At 47.6% G+C, this 18,010-nt stretch overlaps 1 protein-coding gene across 1 annotated transcript in view; it reads left to right on the plus strand.

The window, feature by feature from the left end:
- DYNLT3 (dynein light chain Tctex-type 3) overlaps positions 1 to 18,010 on the plus strand; it is a 124,370-nt gene that overhangs the window by 85,825 nt on the left and 20,535 nt on the right. The window lies entirely within an intron of this gene.

The raw sequence follows: 18,010 nt of genomic DNA on the forward strand, positions 1-18,010 counted from the left end.
CCAGATCAGGAGTACACACCCTGGAGGCCTTCTGTGCCAGATACAACCATGAGATCCACTTTTTCTTTGCTGAGGAGTAGGTGGGTGCCATCAGTGTACATGTAGAAGTAGAAGCCATAGGCCCGGAAAGGTATTCCTATTGGCTGTAGAGAAGCATTCAACAAGCAATGTAGCAGTGAAGACACCTGGACACCACATTATATAAGTTAGAAATTGCCTGTGAAAAGAGGGAGAAAGTTATCTTGGCATTTCCCTGTCAGAGGATATTTCAGCCAGGAGAGAATATGATCCTGTAGTCCACTGTACTGATGGTGGAAAATCAGAGTGTCATGGTAGGCAATGCTAATCTCCACTGACAGTCCCGATAGGATGAGTGCTGTGACTCCTGTCACCATCATCAGTCCGTGAAATGTGTACTCATTTTGTGCCTTGGTGGTGAAAAACCTGATTGAACGTATCCTTGTAGTTGAAGGGCTCAGGGAAAAGTATTACACTCTGATGCATTTTGGAAATGGCAAGTAGGAGTGACGTGAAGTGCTACTTCGAAGGGTATAGAGGATCCAAATCTTGCTTTCTCAAGAGAGATAAGAGGGTTGCTTCTTTAAAGGCAGAGGTTACAATGCAGGAAATGGAGTCTGTGTAAAGATGATAATAAAGGGATCTAGGGACTTCACCACACAAACAGGGCAAGAATTCAAGGATCACCCAGGTTAAAGGATAAGAGGAAACTATGGCGAGAAAGTGAAAATCCTTCAAGCATAGAAGTTGGCAGGAGTGTAGTGAGAAGAAAAGTGGATAATTGCGTACGTTCCCAAGTTTTAAAGACCTTAGTGTAAAAAACAAAGTATCATATAGTTTTGACTTTCAATTAAAGATGGACTACTTTGACAATAGCTATGGTAATCCATGTGCAGATGACTTTGAGTCCTCTTGGAAATCATGGATCCCCAGAGGAGAATCGTCAGTAAGTGAATACAGTTTATCCTGGGCTCACTATGAATGTTAGATTGGATTTTGAAATCCATCTTAATTTTTGAAAGCTCATACAAGATCAATGACCAAGAACGGGCATTGTAAAGAGGCTCAGAGAGGCAAAACTCAGATGAAGAGTGCGACCAGCTGAAGGTATAAGGCTCTGTATATTGAACACTATCATCATCAGTTTAATTTATAAATTCGTCCTGAAAAGTGACGAAAAGTCAACGAGGGCGAGATAGGTACTACTCCCAGGCAATTCGCCGGTGAAGAAACTGGCTAATCATTCTCATAACCCAGCTATCCCCCAATCACTTATTGACTGTTTATTTACCTGTCATACTATGCAGTGCTTCGCTGCCCTTTGGCTAGGTTTGCACTATACAAATACCACATGCACATATACACACAGTGGTAACAGGAGATACCAGGTCCAAAAGGCCAAAAAGGTAAAAGTGCAGCTACCTTTCTGTATATATAAGCACCTTTACGTATATTTGATATTACGTGGCCTGTGGTCTGTCAATGTGATGGGCTGTGTCTAAGGCGAACACATGTAATGTATTAGAATGGGAGGCTATATTTCTGCTATACACTTTTCCTGGAGGAAAGCATTTGTCCACCCAAGGTTTGTTTTGCAGTAAGTCTGTGGAGGGGAAATTGTCAGAGCCCTCCAGTGTCTTTCTACATGCCAGGCTTTAAAATGTTTTTCCTCTGTGTTGGGATAGCCGGATTCCCTGGCCTCTCTGTGTAAGGCTTGGTGTTTCAAAAGTTGATGGTCAGTATTAACCAGGAAACAGTTTATCAGCAGCATTGGTTCAGCTACTTAAGGAATTTCAATCCCCTGAGACTGGTATAGTGCTGGATTAGGCTTTATAGTAATATGTCAGACAGGCATTGAAAGACAGTTTACATATGCATGCATAAACTGCAAGGTACGTACAAAGGTGTAAGTTCCAATAGAATTATGAGAAATAAGAGCACGTTTTTCCACCAAGACAGTTTATACACCTCTAATTCTTAATATAAGTTACAATTATGACTGCTGCCTTGGCTATATCAGAAGAACAGTCAGAGAAGTTCAGGTAAATGCAATAAACGTCTACTCTTATGTACCTCATATGGAGTTCACACATTTTTTCTAAGTGTATTACCGATATGTATCTGTGGATGTGAGTTACACCTGAATGATCTTGCACGTCCTAAAGACATAGGGACGAGTACCAACAACTGCGCTATTCGCTAGGGATGCACGAAGAGGAGACATGTTAGGAAATCTTGCTTCAAGTGAAAAGTTAAAATGGTTTCAAGAGTTATTAATAATGTCTAACATTTTCTATTCAAAATCATGCCTGTAATACCACATGCCTAAAGTAAACATATGGGGTTGTGTAGGAAGATCTATGTGCGTTTCACTTGTGAACAAATGTATGCCTGTTTAGAGTGCACCGATTTATAAATAACCCCAAAAGGTGTACTTTAAAAACAAACTTAAATATAACTAACAAGTTAAGTAGGTCACATCCGAGTAAGTAAGTTGGGGCCTCGCATTACTGAGCCAGTGTTGAGGGATGCTGTTGGGCTCTGTGTGCCAAAACTCATAGTAGGGTGTATTTAGGAAAACAAAAGTAAGAGAAAATATATCTCCCCCCCCCCCACACCCACAATTTCCTCCCCCTCGTAATTGCCGATATACCTTTGAATGGTATGTAGATATCATGCTTTTTTCAAAGAAACAAACCAGTCTATTAAAAAAAAAAAAAAACTCAAATTCAGGAAACTGGGGAGTTTGGGGGAAGGGGAGCTGTGGCTTCGCCGTTAAAATGGCAAACGCAACTCTGCAAGGCTCCGAGTAAACACTCTGAAATCCTTCTTCATCCACCATAATCCTGAGCCATCTGAATCAATAGGAATGCAAAGCTGCCCTGCTATCCCCCAGGCCCCGAGCCAAGTAACTACGATCAGGTTGGCCTATGCTCACGTCTGCGAGCTCAAACTGGTCTACATGTCCAGGATGACAGAGTCGGTCCTTACGAGAGAGCGTGTCTGCTTAGGACAGAGAGGACAGTGGGGGATGCTGTGCGTCCTTAAGTTTGGACATAGGAGAGTCAGAGTCTGCTTCCACCTCTACCGGGAAGAGCTTTCTGGGACCCAACTGGCTGTGCAGTGCTTGCCAGGTAGAAGCCGGGATTGGAGATAATGCTCACCTGACTTCCTGTACCGAGACTGAGGCAGGGTGCTGCCAATGCGAAGTTTCGACTGTGCAAGATGCATAGGCGTTGGGGTTTGGTTACACCCACCCCGTAGCCCAGATTGAGGCTGAGTTGCAGCTGTTGGTCTGCCATCCTGGAATCTTGTGCTTTCAGAGCTGCTCTGGCCCGCCCCGGTAACTGTGGACATGGCCCTAGGGGCTGGGATAAGTGGGAATGCCAACTCACGCAACAGAAGACAGTCCTGGCTTATGTCATGAGGAGAGAGCTCTGCCCAGTACAATTTCCCTTGCCCCCACAACTGAAACAGTTCTGACTCCTGGAGGCACAAGAGGGATGACTTGGGGTTCTTTCCCAGCAGTGGGAAGTGTATACAAGAGTGAACTCACCTGAACGGAGCTCATTCATGCAGCCCAGGTCCTAGGAATTGTTGTAGCACATGAACAGGGGCAGAATAAATGCACTTGTAGTGGAGTAAGACATGGTGGTGCTGTGGCTCTTCCACTCATGCCTCGTACAGGCAAACAGGGGGAAGCCGCTGTGGGTTCCGAAGCATCCCCCCGAGGCTGCACACAAGTGTATCAGGCATAGTTCTAATGTGGTCTCCCACCATGGACATCATTTGGGGGTTGCCAGGGGTCACAGCTGCGACCCCTAGTTTTCCCTCTGTGACCCTGGTCTCGGAAGTGGCGAAATGAGCTCCAGGAACAAAGCAGCAGATCCACATCCCTTATTTTCTGCTCATTTTTGATCATACTAAGAGTGAATAATATTCTATTATTCAATATTAGTCTAATGACAGAAAATGGAGCACGCTTAGCTGGAACGGGATCTTAGGTGACAGTTGTCACAAGAAAAATGGTTCTAAAATGTATGCTGTGTGCATGCTTACGAGTGAGAGTGCGTTTATGTGAAAGAGAGAGCAAGGGTATTTGTGAGCATGTGTCTGTGTGTGTAAGCATGTGTGTGAGTGAGGTTCAGTGAGAAATAGTGAGTGAGAATATGTGAGAGTGAGGCCTAGATTTACTATTCTTTGGTGCAAGACAGCGCTGCACCAAAGATGCTGCGCTGCCTTGTATCAAAGAGAGAGAGAAAAAATGCACTGTATCTAGTAAGATACAGCGCATTGTTTCTCTCCCTGTGACCAGTTGCATTTTTGGCAGCCACACATGCCACGCACCAACACACACATCCTTGCCCTATAGTGGAAGGGTGTGTGCTTTCTCTGAAGCATAGGTTTTGTACTGTAAGTTGTCTCTTCCAATGCAAAAGCTATTCTTTGTATGTGTACTGTACAATGAAGTAAGCATGCAAAGTTGGTAAACGAGGAGAAATGAAAACATTTCTACTCATTATGCCTGCCTTGAGGAGTTATAAGATGTGGCAGCAAATTCCCCTCTATCAATTTTGTGGCTAGGGATTTGCGTCAAAACCCATGAGTGGTTGAATGGGATCCCATGCACCACCCACTGAACGCCCACATGATTGAAAATAGTGCAAAGTATTGTGTATTGCATGTTTGCGTTACTTTTGGACACTATCCAGTGCTAATCAGGATTTGCATTGGATAGTAAATCTCACTGTAACATGTAGTGCCTGGTTTGCATGAAAAAATGATGCAAACACTGTACAAAATGTTACTAAGCCCAAGTCTGAGTGTGAGTAAGTACGACAGAGTATGAATATGATTAGGAGTGAATGCAAGTGAGTGAGTAAGCATAAATAAGAATGAATGTAAGGGGTTGTAAGAGAGTGTGAGTGTGGTGTAGGTTCATGTGACGTTAAGGACAAAGCGGTATGTGATGCCACTTTTGCTACTCCTGGAATTTTGGTGAATCTGCACACATGACTTCCACTCCATGCCTTTCAGCATGGCCAAAGATATATAAAATGCACCCATCCAGGAGGAAAAGATTGATAAATACACTAAGCCAGTGATTGGTCTGGGGCAGAAATATGAGGCAGCTGCCAAGGGACCAGTGGATGTGGCGTACAGTGAATTCAATTCTAGTGTTGTAATTCTTCAAGCCATCTAGGACACCAGAGCCTGATTGGATAGCAAAATTCTGGAGGTGGGTTTAGACAACCTGGACTCTGACATGACCTTAGAAATGTGGTTCATGAAGTGACAAAGGCTGAACACCAATTTCCCACAGCAGAAGATACAATCCATATGCTTCAGAACTTGGTGATTCACCTCCTGGAAACAACCAAGTTCCTGGAAGAAAGAATGGAAAACGTCCCCAAGGCAAATCGTGGCACAACAATCTCCACTTTGTGGGATTCAGCAAGTGGGCTGAAGATTCTCGCTCAGAGCAATTCACACATGCCTTGCTGCAATCCTGAATGCCCACCAAGGAGCTGTCTATCTTCATCACAACTTCTCTGTGTTCTTTCAGGATGAGGTAGATGTTTACTTTCAGCTACATATAGGCTCTGACCTCGACCACTTTGCCTTGGGAGGCCTTCAAGGTGACCAGTCAAGGAAGGACCTCTCGTAATAAATTGTAGGAATGATGTAGGAGGCTGGCCTGGCTTATAGTGGGTACCTTGTGGTACTTACACCCTATGCCAGGTCCAGTTATCCCTTATTAGTAGAATAGCAGCCTAGGCTGATAGAAGGTAGCTATGGCAAAGCAGCTTAGGCTGAACTAGGAGACATGCAAAGCTCCTACTATACCACTTATATCATATAGCACAATACCATAAGAAAACACAATAAGTTACAAAAAATAAATCAACTTTATTTTAGTGACAATATGCCAAAAGTATCTTAGAGGATCCCTCCCTTAGGAGGTAAGTAATATACACAAATTATATGTACACAAACCCAAAACAGGTAAGTAACAGAAAAGTAGTGCAAACAATGTAGAATCACAATAGGATGCAATAGGTAGGCATAGGGGCAACACAAACCATATACTCCAAAAGTGGAATGCAAATCACGAATGGACCCCAGGCCTATGGGAAGTTGTAGGGGGTCGCTGGGACTGTAAGAAAACAGTAAGGGTGTCCAAAATACCCCACCCCAAGACCCTGAAAAGTAGGAGTAAAGTTACCCTACTACCCCAGAAAGACACAATAGACGTGATAGGGGATTCTGCAAGAACCACAAGCACCAGCAAAACACTGAAGACGGATTCCTGGACCTGAGGACCTGTAAAGGAAGGGGACCAAGTCCAAGAGTCACAAAAGTGTCCAGGGGGGGCAGGAGCCCACTAAACCCCGGATGAAGGTGCAAAAGGGCTGCCTCTGGGTGGAAGAAGCCGAAGATTCTGCAACAACAAAAAGGGCTAGTAACTTCTCCTTTGGATGGAAGATGTCCCATGACGTGCTGGAGGTTGCAAAAGTGTTTCCAGGCAGAAATACCGCAAACAAGTCTTGCTAGCTGCAAGAGTCGCGTTTGTGGATTTTGGATGCTGCTGGGGACCAGGAAGGACCAAAATGTCGCCCATTGGAGGAGGAGACAGAGGGGGCGCTCAGCAACTCAGAGAGCCCCCACAGAAGCAGGCAGCACCTGCAGAAGTAGAAGTACCGGAACAGGCACTTAGAAGATCTGAGGACAGCAGTTGACTCAGAGTCACAAAGGAGGGTCCCACGACGTCTGAGTCCAACTCAGCAAGTTGGGCATTGCAGGACGGATGCTGGGGACCCAGGCTAGGCTGTGCACAAAGGAATCCTTGGAAAAGTGCACAGAAGCCGGAGCAGCTGCATATCACGCAGTATACAGGATTACTGTCTGGCGTGGGGTGGCAAGGACTTACCTCCACCAAATTTGGACAGAAGGGCCACTGGACTGTGGGAACCACTTGGACCCAGCTCCTGTGTCCCAGGGACCACGCTCGTCAGGATGAGAGGGGACCCAGAGGACCAGTGATGCAGAAGTTTGGTACCTGCGTTAGCAGGGGGAAGATTTCGTCAACCCACGGGAGATTTCTTTGTGGCTTCCAGTGCAGGGTGAAGACAGACAGCCCTCAGAGCATGCACCACCAGGAAACAGTCGAGAAAGCCGGCAGGATGAGGCGCTACAATGTTGCTGGTAGTCGTCTTGCTACTTTGTTGTGGTTTTGCAGGCGTCTTGGAGCAGTCAGCGGTCAATCCTTGGCAGAAGTCGAAGAGGGAAGTGCAGAGGAACTCTGGTGTGCTCTTGCATTCGTTATCTGAGGAATATCCCAGAAGAGAGACCCTAAATAGCCAGAAAAGGAGGTTTGGCTACTAAGAAAGGAGGCTTGGCTACCGAAAGAGGTAAGCACCTATGAGGAGGAGTCTCTGACGTCACCTGCTGGCACTGGCCACACAGAGCAATCCATTGTGCCCCAACACCTCTGAATCCAAGATGGCAGAGGTCTGGGACACACTGGAGGAGCTCTGGGTACCTCCCCTGGGAGGTACTGGTCAGGGGAGTGGTCACTCCCCTTTCCTTTGTCCAGTTTCGCACCAGAGCATGGCTGGGGGATCCCTGAACCAGTGTAGACTGGCTTATGCAGAGATGGGCACCATCTGTGCCCATCGAAGCATTTCCAGAGGCTGGGGGAGGCTACTCCTCCCCAGCCCTTTACACCTATTTCCAAAGGGAGAGGGTGTAACACCCTCTCTCAGAGACAATCCTTTGTTCTGCCTTCCTGGGCCTGGGCTGCCCAGACCCCGGGGGGCAGAAACCTGTCTGAGGTGTTGGCAGCAGCAGCAGCTGCAGTGGAAACCCCGGAAAGGCAGTTTGGCAGTACCCGGGTTCTGTGCTAGAGACCCGGTGGATCGTGGAATTGTCACCCCAATACCAGAATGGTATTGGGGTGACAATTCCATGATCTTAGACATGTTACATGGCCATGTTCGGAGTTACCATTGTGACGCTATACATAGGTAGTGACCTATGTGTAGTGCACGCATGTAATGGTGTCCCCGCACTCACAAAGTTCGGGGAATTTGCCCTGAACAATTGGGGGCACCTTGGCTAGTGCCAGGGTGCCCATACACTAAGTAACTTGGCACCTAACCTTCACCAAGTGAGGGTTAGACATATAGGTGACTTATAAGTTACTTATGTGCAGTGGAAAATGGCTGTGAAATAACGTGGACGTTATTTGACTCAGACTGCAGTGGCAGTCCTGTGTAAGAATTGTCTGAGCTCCCTATGGGTGGCAAAAGAAATGCTGCAGCCCATAGAGATCTCCTGGAACCCCAATACCCTGGGTACCTAGGTACCATATACAAGGGAATTATATGGGTGTTCCTGTGTGCCATTGAGAATTGGTAAAATTAGTCACTAGCCTGCAGTGACAATTTCAGAAAGCAAAGAGAGCATAAACACTGAGGTTCTGGTTAGCAGAGCCTCAGTGATTCAGTTAGGCACCACACAGGGAACACTTACAGGGCATACATTATGAGCACTGGGGTCCTGCCTAGCAGGATCCCAGTGACACATGGGCAAAAACAAACATACATACAGTGAAAATGGGGGTAACATGCCAGGCAAGATGGTACTTTCCAACACATGGGAGAAGGCAATCCAATCCTAAAAAGGTAATACCTTTGATCTGGAGCATAAATACACAACCGCTAAATATAAACCCACACTCTGACACCTTAAGTCTGTCATAATTCAACTTAAGCAGTCAGCCACTGTGTAGCTCGGTTCACCTGGATGACTTCACAGCATCACATAAATGAGTAAGGTGACGAAACAAGGAAGCTGTCATGCTGCTCAGAGAATCATGAGAGAATATCTGGGGTCATCGCATAAAATATGCGACCCAGCAGCCACAGGACACACAACTGTACTGCTATTGCAACTTCTGGAGCTGGATTTCACCATATTCCCTGGAGAAGTTCTAGGTGCAGTGAAATCCTTGCAAATGGGTAAAACCCAGCATCCATATGTACTGCCTCTTAAATTCTTCAGGAGGCTTGCATCCCTGCATGTGCAATGTCTCCAGGAGGTATTCACTGAGACAGCGCAAATAGGGTCACTCTCAGCAATTCTAAGGGGTGTTACCATCTCTACCCTGTTGAAACCCTGTTTTTTGAGAACCCTCATTAAATCAGAAGCCAACATTACAGCAAACATTCTCTCCAATAGATTACCTTTCTGGTATATTAGGACCAAAATGGCTTCATGCTTGCGCATTACACTAAGCCCTATCTGAGGCGCCTGGAGCTGGCTTTCGCCCATCCATATAAATCTTATAGCCCAGTGCATTCAATAAAAAACAAAATTGTCTATGTTAACAGGGACTTTTTCACGCAGGTTCTTCAGAAGTTGAATTGTGGCCCTGTGTTACTTTCCTATGTGTGAACCCCATACTATTCTCTCTGGGCTCATGGAAAGGACAACCGCACATTCTCTGCATGCTCTTCCATTGAAAGAGGAACCCACCAGAAATGCAGTCTCTCACCACTGTTGCTCGTGCTGGCCATTGGGCATTTTGTCGAGTGGATTAGGAATAGATTACCTTTCTGGTATATCAAGACAAAAATGGCTTCATGCTTGATCATCACACAAGCCCTATCTGAGATGTCTGCAGCCAGCTTTCACCCATACACATGAAACTTATAGCACAGTATGTTCAATAAAATAAAAAATAAAAAAACATCTGACTACCTTATCTGGGGCTTTCTCATGCAGGTTCTTCAGAAGATTAATTGTGGCTCTGCGCTCCTTTTCTATGCGTGAGCTCTATACTATTCCTCTTGGGCTCATGTGAAGGTCAACTGCACATTCTTTGCATGCTCTTCCATTGGAAGTCACCCACAAGGAATGCCACCGCTCAGCAGTGTTGTTCGCGCTAGCCATTGGGCTTTTGGTTGAGGGGTTTAGAAAGGACAGTCTGGTGCAGGGCATCCACTTAGTACAGAGAGCTAAAGGACTGCATGTTTCTATGTACTGGCAACATATTTCTCTTCATCAAGTTCTTCAGATTTACAGGGCAGAGGCTGCTGTGGCTACTAGATCAATACGGGAATGCATCTTTATTATGTAGTTAACTAGACAGTTCCATCCACTATTGCTCCAGTTCAGGGTGGCATCCCAACCACCATTTGGTTAACCAAGCTACATACCTACAAAGACCTTTTCAAGTACTTTGGAATACACAGTGCTACAAATCCCCAGCTGTGCTGGATCTTGAATATGGCTCTCTTACTAGATGGGATGCAGAAAGCCCTACAAAAGTTAAAACATACTTCTCCTTCCAAATCTCCGGAGATGCGCATTTGTGGATTAGTTGAAATGATCATTCACCCCTGACTGTTGAACACACTGCATAATTACCCTTATGACACACCCCTGGGATTCTTCACCCCAATCCATAGCTGATCTGACTTTTTATGTGGGTGTGCAAACAGCCTAGGATCTCATAAGAGAGGTGCATACAGGCAGTGTAGGATGGAGAGATAAGCCTTCCTAACATCTAGTTGTACTACTGGGCAGCGCAACTAATCATGATTATTGATTGGCTCCTCTGCAGTAGAGATTACCCAGCCCACAGACTTCAGCTTCTAGGGATTGCACCCTTACTGGTGTACGGCTCATTGGTTCTTTCATCATTGACCACCATCACCAGAGTTCCCTAGAATTGTGGCTGGGAGAGTTAAAACAGATAGGCTGGAACAACAACTTTACACAGCAAACCACTCTGACAAAGTTCAGGCTAACACATTTAAATTATCTGGGCTTAGGTCATGGGATCTTCAAACTAGGGGGCTTGTAGGAGGAGGAATATATATAAAAGCCTTTGAGTATCTGAGAGTAGAGTATGCTCTTCACAATTCCCAGTCCTACCACTATTTGCAGGAACAACAAGCACTGAAGTAAGAATTGCTGAACCTCACTACTACAACTCCCTGCAGGCCACCGTAACTCTGAAACCTCAGACAGCTTTCCCTCTACAACATAGAAATTACTAATTGTCCCTTCCTTTTCCCCTAACACCTCTCCCTTCCACTTCCCTCTCCTTGCCCTACCTTTTTTCTTCCTTTACCCCCTTGATTCCTCCCCTCATCTCTTCCTCTTGTTCCTTTTCACTGCACCTTACACTTCCCCTCCATTTTTCCCTTCTCATTTCCCCCTCTGCATCTGCTCCATCCCCTCCCTTTCCATTCTTCTCCTCTTTCCTCTACCTCTTTCTGCTTCTGCCCCCACCTCCCCTTGTCTGGTGTCCAGCTACTCATGCCACTCTCCCATGCTCCCACCACCTCCTTCCCTTTTCGTGTTTCACCCTCATTTATCTTCCCCATCTGTACCTAACACGCCTATCTTCCGCTCTCAGTCGCTCTTTTCTCACTCCTTCTCATTTCACTCCCACTTCCTTGGCCACTAACCCCCTCTTATCCACTTCACTCTCACTTTGCCCTTCTCTCCAGTTCTCTATTAGTCCCTCAAGGCTAACCTTATATCTCTTCCCCCTTCCACTATTCTACCTCCTCTTACATTCTCCTTGTTCACCCTCTTTGATTGCCTCGTTATGCCACATTTCATCCCTGTACCTGCCTGCTCTATCTTCTTCTTTCAGTCCCTTTTTTCTACCACTCCCTTTTCTTCACCTACCGCCCCTCTATTTCACTTCACACCCACTCTGCCCCCCTCTCTAGTTTCCCTTCCTTCCCTTATCTTGCTGTGCTGTACTCAGTACCTGTTCTGGGCTTATAGTTTCAAATTCAGTCTCTTTTGTCTAAGGTACCTGTTAGAAATGGGGTTTTTGGTTGGCAGTCAGGTTGCCCTTTGTCCAAGCAAGAACCCCCACTCTAGTCAGGGTAAGTCACACACAATCCAAAATTAGCCTGTGCCCACCCTCTGGTAGCTTGGCACGAGCAGTCAGGCTTAACTTAGAAGGCAATGTGTAAAGTATTTTGTGCAATAAATCATACAATACCACCATATAGCACCACAAAAATACACCACACAGTGTTTAGAAAAATATATAATATTTATCAGGATAATTGTAGGTCAAAACGAATAAAGTTGCAATGTGAATTTGTAGCGATATCACTGAAAAGTGATATGAAGTGTCTTAAGTCTTTAAGCAAACAAAGTCTCTTTCAAGCACAAAGTACCTGGTTTGGAGTGGGAAATCTCCTCAGAGGGCCACAAAAGAAGAGAAACGTGGAAAAAGGGTGTTTGCGTCGATTTCTCCCCAGCACACACGTACTTGCGTCGTTATTTTCCACGCGGGGAAGTCGTGCGTCGTTTTCTGGCGTGCGGACAGTCTCTTTCTGTGGATCGCGGGGATTACCAGATGTCCCGGGTCTGTGCGTGGATTTTCCTGCTTGTTTTCCGGCTGCGCGTCATTCTGCGGGGCTGCGCATCGAAATTTCGATCTCACGGCAGGCGTGTCGATTTCTCCTCTGGAGGTCGGGCGGCGTTGTCCTTGCGAAGCCGTGCGTCGAAGTTCCGGTCGCCCCGAAGGCGTCGCGTCGATCAGCGTCGGTGTGCGGCGTTTTTCTCGCCGCGGAACCAGCTGTGCGTCAAAAATTTCGCCGCACGGAGCGTCCAAGTGAAAAAGAGAAGTCTTTTTGGTCCTGAGACTTCAGGGAACAGGAGGCAAGCTCTATCCAAGCCCTTGGAGAGCACTTTTACAGCCAGACAAGAGTTCAGTAAGGCAGCAGGCCAACAGCAAGGCAGCAGGCCAACAGCAAGGCAGCAGTCCTTTGTAGAAAGCAGACAGGTGAGTCCTTTGAGCAGCCAGGCTGTTCTTCTTGGCAGGATGTAGTTTCTGGTTCAGGTTTCTTCTTCAGCAAGTGTCTGATGAGGTAGGGCAGAGGCCCTGTTTTATACCCAAATGTGCCTTTGAAGTGGGGGAGACTTCAAAGAGTGGCTAAGAAGTGCACCAGGTCCCCTTTCAGTTCAATCCTGTCTGCCAGGGTCCCAGTAGGGGTGTGGCAGTCCTTTGTGTGAGAGCAGGCCCTCCACCCTCCCAGCCCAGGAAGACCCATTCAAAATGCAGATGTATGCAAGTGAGGCTGAGTACCCTGTGTTTGGGGTGTGTCTGAGTGAATGCACAAGGTGCTGTCAACTAAGCCCAGCCAGACGTGGATTGTAAGGCACAGAAAGATTTAAGTGCAAAGAAATGCTCCCTTTCTAAAAGTGGCATTTCTAGAATAGTAATATTAAATCCGACTTCACCAGTCAGCAGGATTTTGCATTACCATTCTGGCCATACTAAATATGACCTTCCTGCTCCTTTCAGATCAGCAGCTGCCACTTCAACAATGTATGAGGGCAGCCCCAATGTTAGCCTATGAAGTGAGCAGGCCTCACAGTAGTGTAAAAACGAATTTAGGAGTTTTACACTACCAGGACATATAACTACACAGGTACATGTCCTGCCTTTTACCTACACAGCACCCTGCTCTAGGGGTTACCTAGGGCACACATTAGGGGTGACTTATATGTAGAAAAAGGGGAGTTCTGGGCTTGGCAAGTACTTTTAAATGCCAAGTCGAAGTGGCAGTGAAACTGCACACACAGGCCTTGCATTGGCAAGCCTGAGACAAGGTTAAGGGGGCTACTTAAGTGGGTGGCACAACCAGTGCTGCAGGTCCACTAGGAGCCTTGCCTTTAATCTACAGGCCCTAGGCACATATAGTGCACATTACTAGGGACTTATAAGTAAATTAAATAGTGCAATCAGGTATGATCCAAAGTTACCATGTTTAAAAAGGGACAGAGCATATGCACTTTAGCACTGGTTAGCAGTGGTAAAGTGCGCAGAGTCTAAAAGCCAGCAAAAATGAGGTCAGAAAAAGAGAAGGAGGAAGGCAAAAAGTTTGGGGATGACCCTGTCAAAAAGCCAGGTCCAACAGTACCCATAAAGCCCTGACATCACTGATATCTTACTATTAAAAGTACTCTCATACCTCTTGATGTTCGACAATACATAAAACTGTTGCATAAATAAACAATGCAGCACCTACTGTTAATGTCACAAGCAGGGCATCCCATTGGGAAGATGTGCCAGTGGGGCCAGAAAGGGCCCAGCTGAGTAGATTTAGGCGATGCAGCCTTTTCACCAGGCCCGATTCCAAAGGCTAATTGACTCCTTTTTAAAAGAAATACATTTCAAAATTGCTGCTCCAAGACTATTACCATGTACTTTTGTATTTTCTTCCAGCCCACTGGAAAATGTAGGGAGGTTTACTTCTTCAAAAACTATAAGTCAATAATATTGATATGGCCCGACACATTCTGGCCCTGCACGTAATACCTGTTTATATCTAATGACGTTATTAGGCTGGATGCTCTAAAAACACTCATGTGAGGGTAGGGCCAACTGCCCGTCTTGTTCAGGATGAGTACTTGGTATTTGTGAGTGTGTCTTCCAAGGATGTACGGCTCAAGATTTAGGGGGTCATTCTGACCTCGGCGGTAAAAGCCGTTTACCGCCGGTCAGAAGGCCGCCACAATGCGGTCGCGGTTAGCCGCTACGGACATTCTGACCCACAACTGCAAAACCTCCAAAAATCCGACCTCCACTGCAGTCCGCCACATCAGCGGGCAGTGGTAAACTGGAGATGACCAAACCTCCACCGCCACGCCAACAGAAATACGCCCATGCCATTACGACCCGCAAATCCACGCGGCGGTCTTTCAAATGCGGTAGTCCATTGGCGGTACACACCGCCGCGGTCAAAATACACACACCTTTACAAAACTCTACCACATTGGACAATGTGAAAGGCACACACCTGAAACACATACACACACCACACCCACACACCCAATACAATATAAAACACACACCCACATCACCCACAAACCCCTACTAACAAAAATCAGAGACGAAGGAGAGAGAGAAACATCACAGAATACAGAGCTACATCACACCGAGGCACACTACACCATCACACACACCACATAGAAGCACAAAGCACCACACACCAACACACACATCACCACATACAACACCCCACACCTCATACACACCACCCCATGGCACCCCAAAGGCACCCACGCTTTTCGGACCAAGAACTCCGGGTCATGGTGGAGGAAATTATAAGAGTTGAACCGCAGCTCTTCGGCTCACAGGTGCAGCACACCACCATAGCCAGGAAGGCGGAGCTATGGCAGCGGATCGTGGACAGGGTCAACGCGGTGGGACAGCATCCCAGAAATAGGGACGACATCCGCAAATGCTGGAACGACCTACGGGGGAAGGTGCGCTCGATGGTCTCGCGACACAACATCGCAGTGCAGAAGACTGGCGGAGGACCACCACCCACACCACCCGAATTCACAGCATGGGAGCAAGAGGTACTAAACATCCTGCATCCTGATGGCCTCGCTGGAGTATCCGGAGGAATGGACTCTGGTAAGTACAAGCTCAACTACTTCACCCCCCCCAGCATGCTAACCACCACCCCCACCCCCAACCCCCCATCACACATCCTCCCTGAGAATGTCTCTCCAGCACAACCCACCCAACACCAACCCCTGCATGCCACCACAAACTATGGACACCCATCACCTAAGCATGACCACTGCACATACCTTTCCCCCCCCCACAAAACGCCCTCACAACACCTCCCCCAAGGGAATGCCAGCACTGGGGGACAAGGGCACCCATAAATCGCACGCAATTGCACACACAGAAACAATAACCATACTCTCTTACCCCATGCAGGACCCGAACGACAACACACCGGTCAGGAGGGACCAGAAATGTCCATCCCACCCCTGGAAGAGGCCCCTATTGATGACAGCAGCTCTGTCGACCTGGACCCTGATGACCAGCCCGGACCATCGGGGACCTCTGGACAGTCGGTTCCCCTCAGGCAGCCACAGGCCACTGCAGACCCAACCCTCTCTGGGAACAACAGCACAGCTCCCACCCAGCGGGCCCATGCCTCTGTCTCTAGGACAGGTCAATCAGCGGTGTGTCTGCCACTACAGGGCACCCAGGGTAACCCGCCACCCCAACAACAACAGGGACCTGGGGGCAGTGGTAGTGGGCACACCGTCCAGGGGACAGAGGCCGGGGGAAACCGGGCAACTCGGAGGGCTGCTGTGCGACAGGGGGGGGAGGAGAGGCCCAGGGAACCCACTCTCCAAGAGGCCCTCACCACCATCATGGCAGCCTACCACCACTCACAAGAGACGATGGCGACGGTACTGGCCAGGTTCCAGGAGATCCAGGCACAGCAGGAGGAACGCTACATGGGGTTCAGCGACCAACTAACCAACATCTCTACCGCTATGGGGAGCATAGTCCAGGCCCTCAACCGTATAGAGGACACGTTTCGGGACCATGTGGCATCACACAGGGCCCCTGTCACTAGCCCGGAACAGGAACAGCCTACCACCTCCGCCGGCGCTAGTGGACAGGAGGCCCCACCACAACGACAGGCCACCAGAACCCCACCTCCTGCTGAACAACAACCACCCCGCAAGAGGAGCCTGAGATCCAAAAAATCGACAGAGTAGGATGTCAAGACCCCTGCCAGCATCAGATACCCCCTGAAGTCCTCCCACTGTCCCACATTGCCACCCTGTCAAACCTTGAACTGCCCCTGCTCCATCCTTCCACAGGCATATGGACAATGCACCTGTGAGACTGAGAACTGGTCTCCGCCATGGACATTACTCCACCCCCACCCATCACCGTTTGACTAGAATGTACCATCATCTTGCACTAAAAATAAATCACTCATTGCACTGAAATCAATCAGGACTCAGCCTGTATTATTTACAAATGTATAACACATTACATATCAATTACGTTCTGTTAACTTTGTGCTGAACACATACCGAGGTCACTTAGCATTAGTCCATGGGCTAACCAAGCAGAAGTCACGCAGTGGGTCATACAGCACTGAAAAGGGAACGGAAAATCAAACATCAGTTTTAAAGTTCTGGGGGGAAATAGACAAAGTTGAGATGCAGGAGGCTTTCAGGAAATGTAAAATGGCATGGGTTATTCTTACCTGTGTGCTACTGAAAATACTGTTCTATTACTCTGTCCCTGTTGTCTGTGTCGTCTTCTGAGTCTTCCTCCTCTTCACTCTCCGCAGGCTCCACAGCTGCTTCAACACCACCATCTGCACCATCCTCCTGCAGGAAAGGAACCTGACGTCGCAATGCCAGATTGTGAAGCATACAGCAGGCCACGATGATATGGCACACCTTCTTTGGTGAGTACATCAGGGATCCCCCTGTCATATGCAGGCACCTAAACCTGGCCTTCAGGAGGCCAAAGGTCCTTTCTATGATCCTCCTAGTTCGCTCATGGACCTCATTGTACCGTTCCTCTGCCCTTGTCCGGGGATTCCTCACTGGGGTCAGTAGCCAAGGCAGGTTGGGGTAACCAGAGTCACCCATTAGCCACACACGTTGTCTCTGTAGCTGCTCCATCACATAGGGGATGCTGCTATTTCGCATAACATACGCGTCATGGACTGACCCAGGGAACTTGGCATTTACATGGGATATGTACTGGTCAGCCAAACAGACCACCTGGACATTCATCGAATGGTAATTTTTCCTGTTTCTGTACACCTACTCATCGTCTTTTGGGGGCACCAAAGCCACATGGGTCCCATCAATGGCACCAATGATGTTGGGGATATGTCCAAGGGCATAGAAATCACCCTTCACTGTAGGCAAATCACCCTCCTCTGGGAAAATGATGTAGCTCCGCATGAGTTTCATCAGGGCAGACAACACTCTGGACAAAATCTTGGAAAACATATGCTGAGACATTCCAGATGACATGGCCACTGTTGTCTGGAATGACCCACTTGCCAAAAAATGGAGGACTGACAGAACCTGCACCAGAGGGGGAATGCCTGTGGGTTGGCGGATGGGGGACATCAGGGCTGGCTCCAGCTGGGCACAC

Source organism: Pleurodeles waltl, chromosome 8 (genome assembly GCF_031143425.1).
Source record: "Pleurodeles waltl isolate 20211129_DDA chromosome 8, aPleWal1.hap1.20221129, whole genome shotgun sequence".
Classification (NCBI taxonomy): Eukaryota; Metazoa; Chordata; class Amphibia; order Caudata; family Salamandridae; genus Pleurodeles; species Pleurodeles waltl.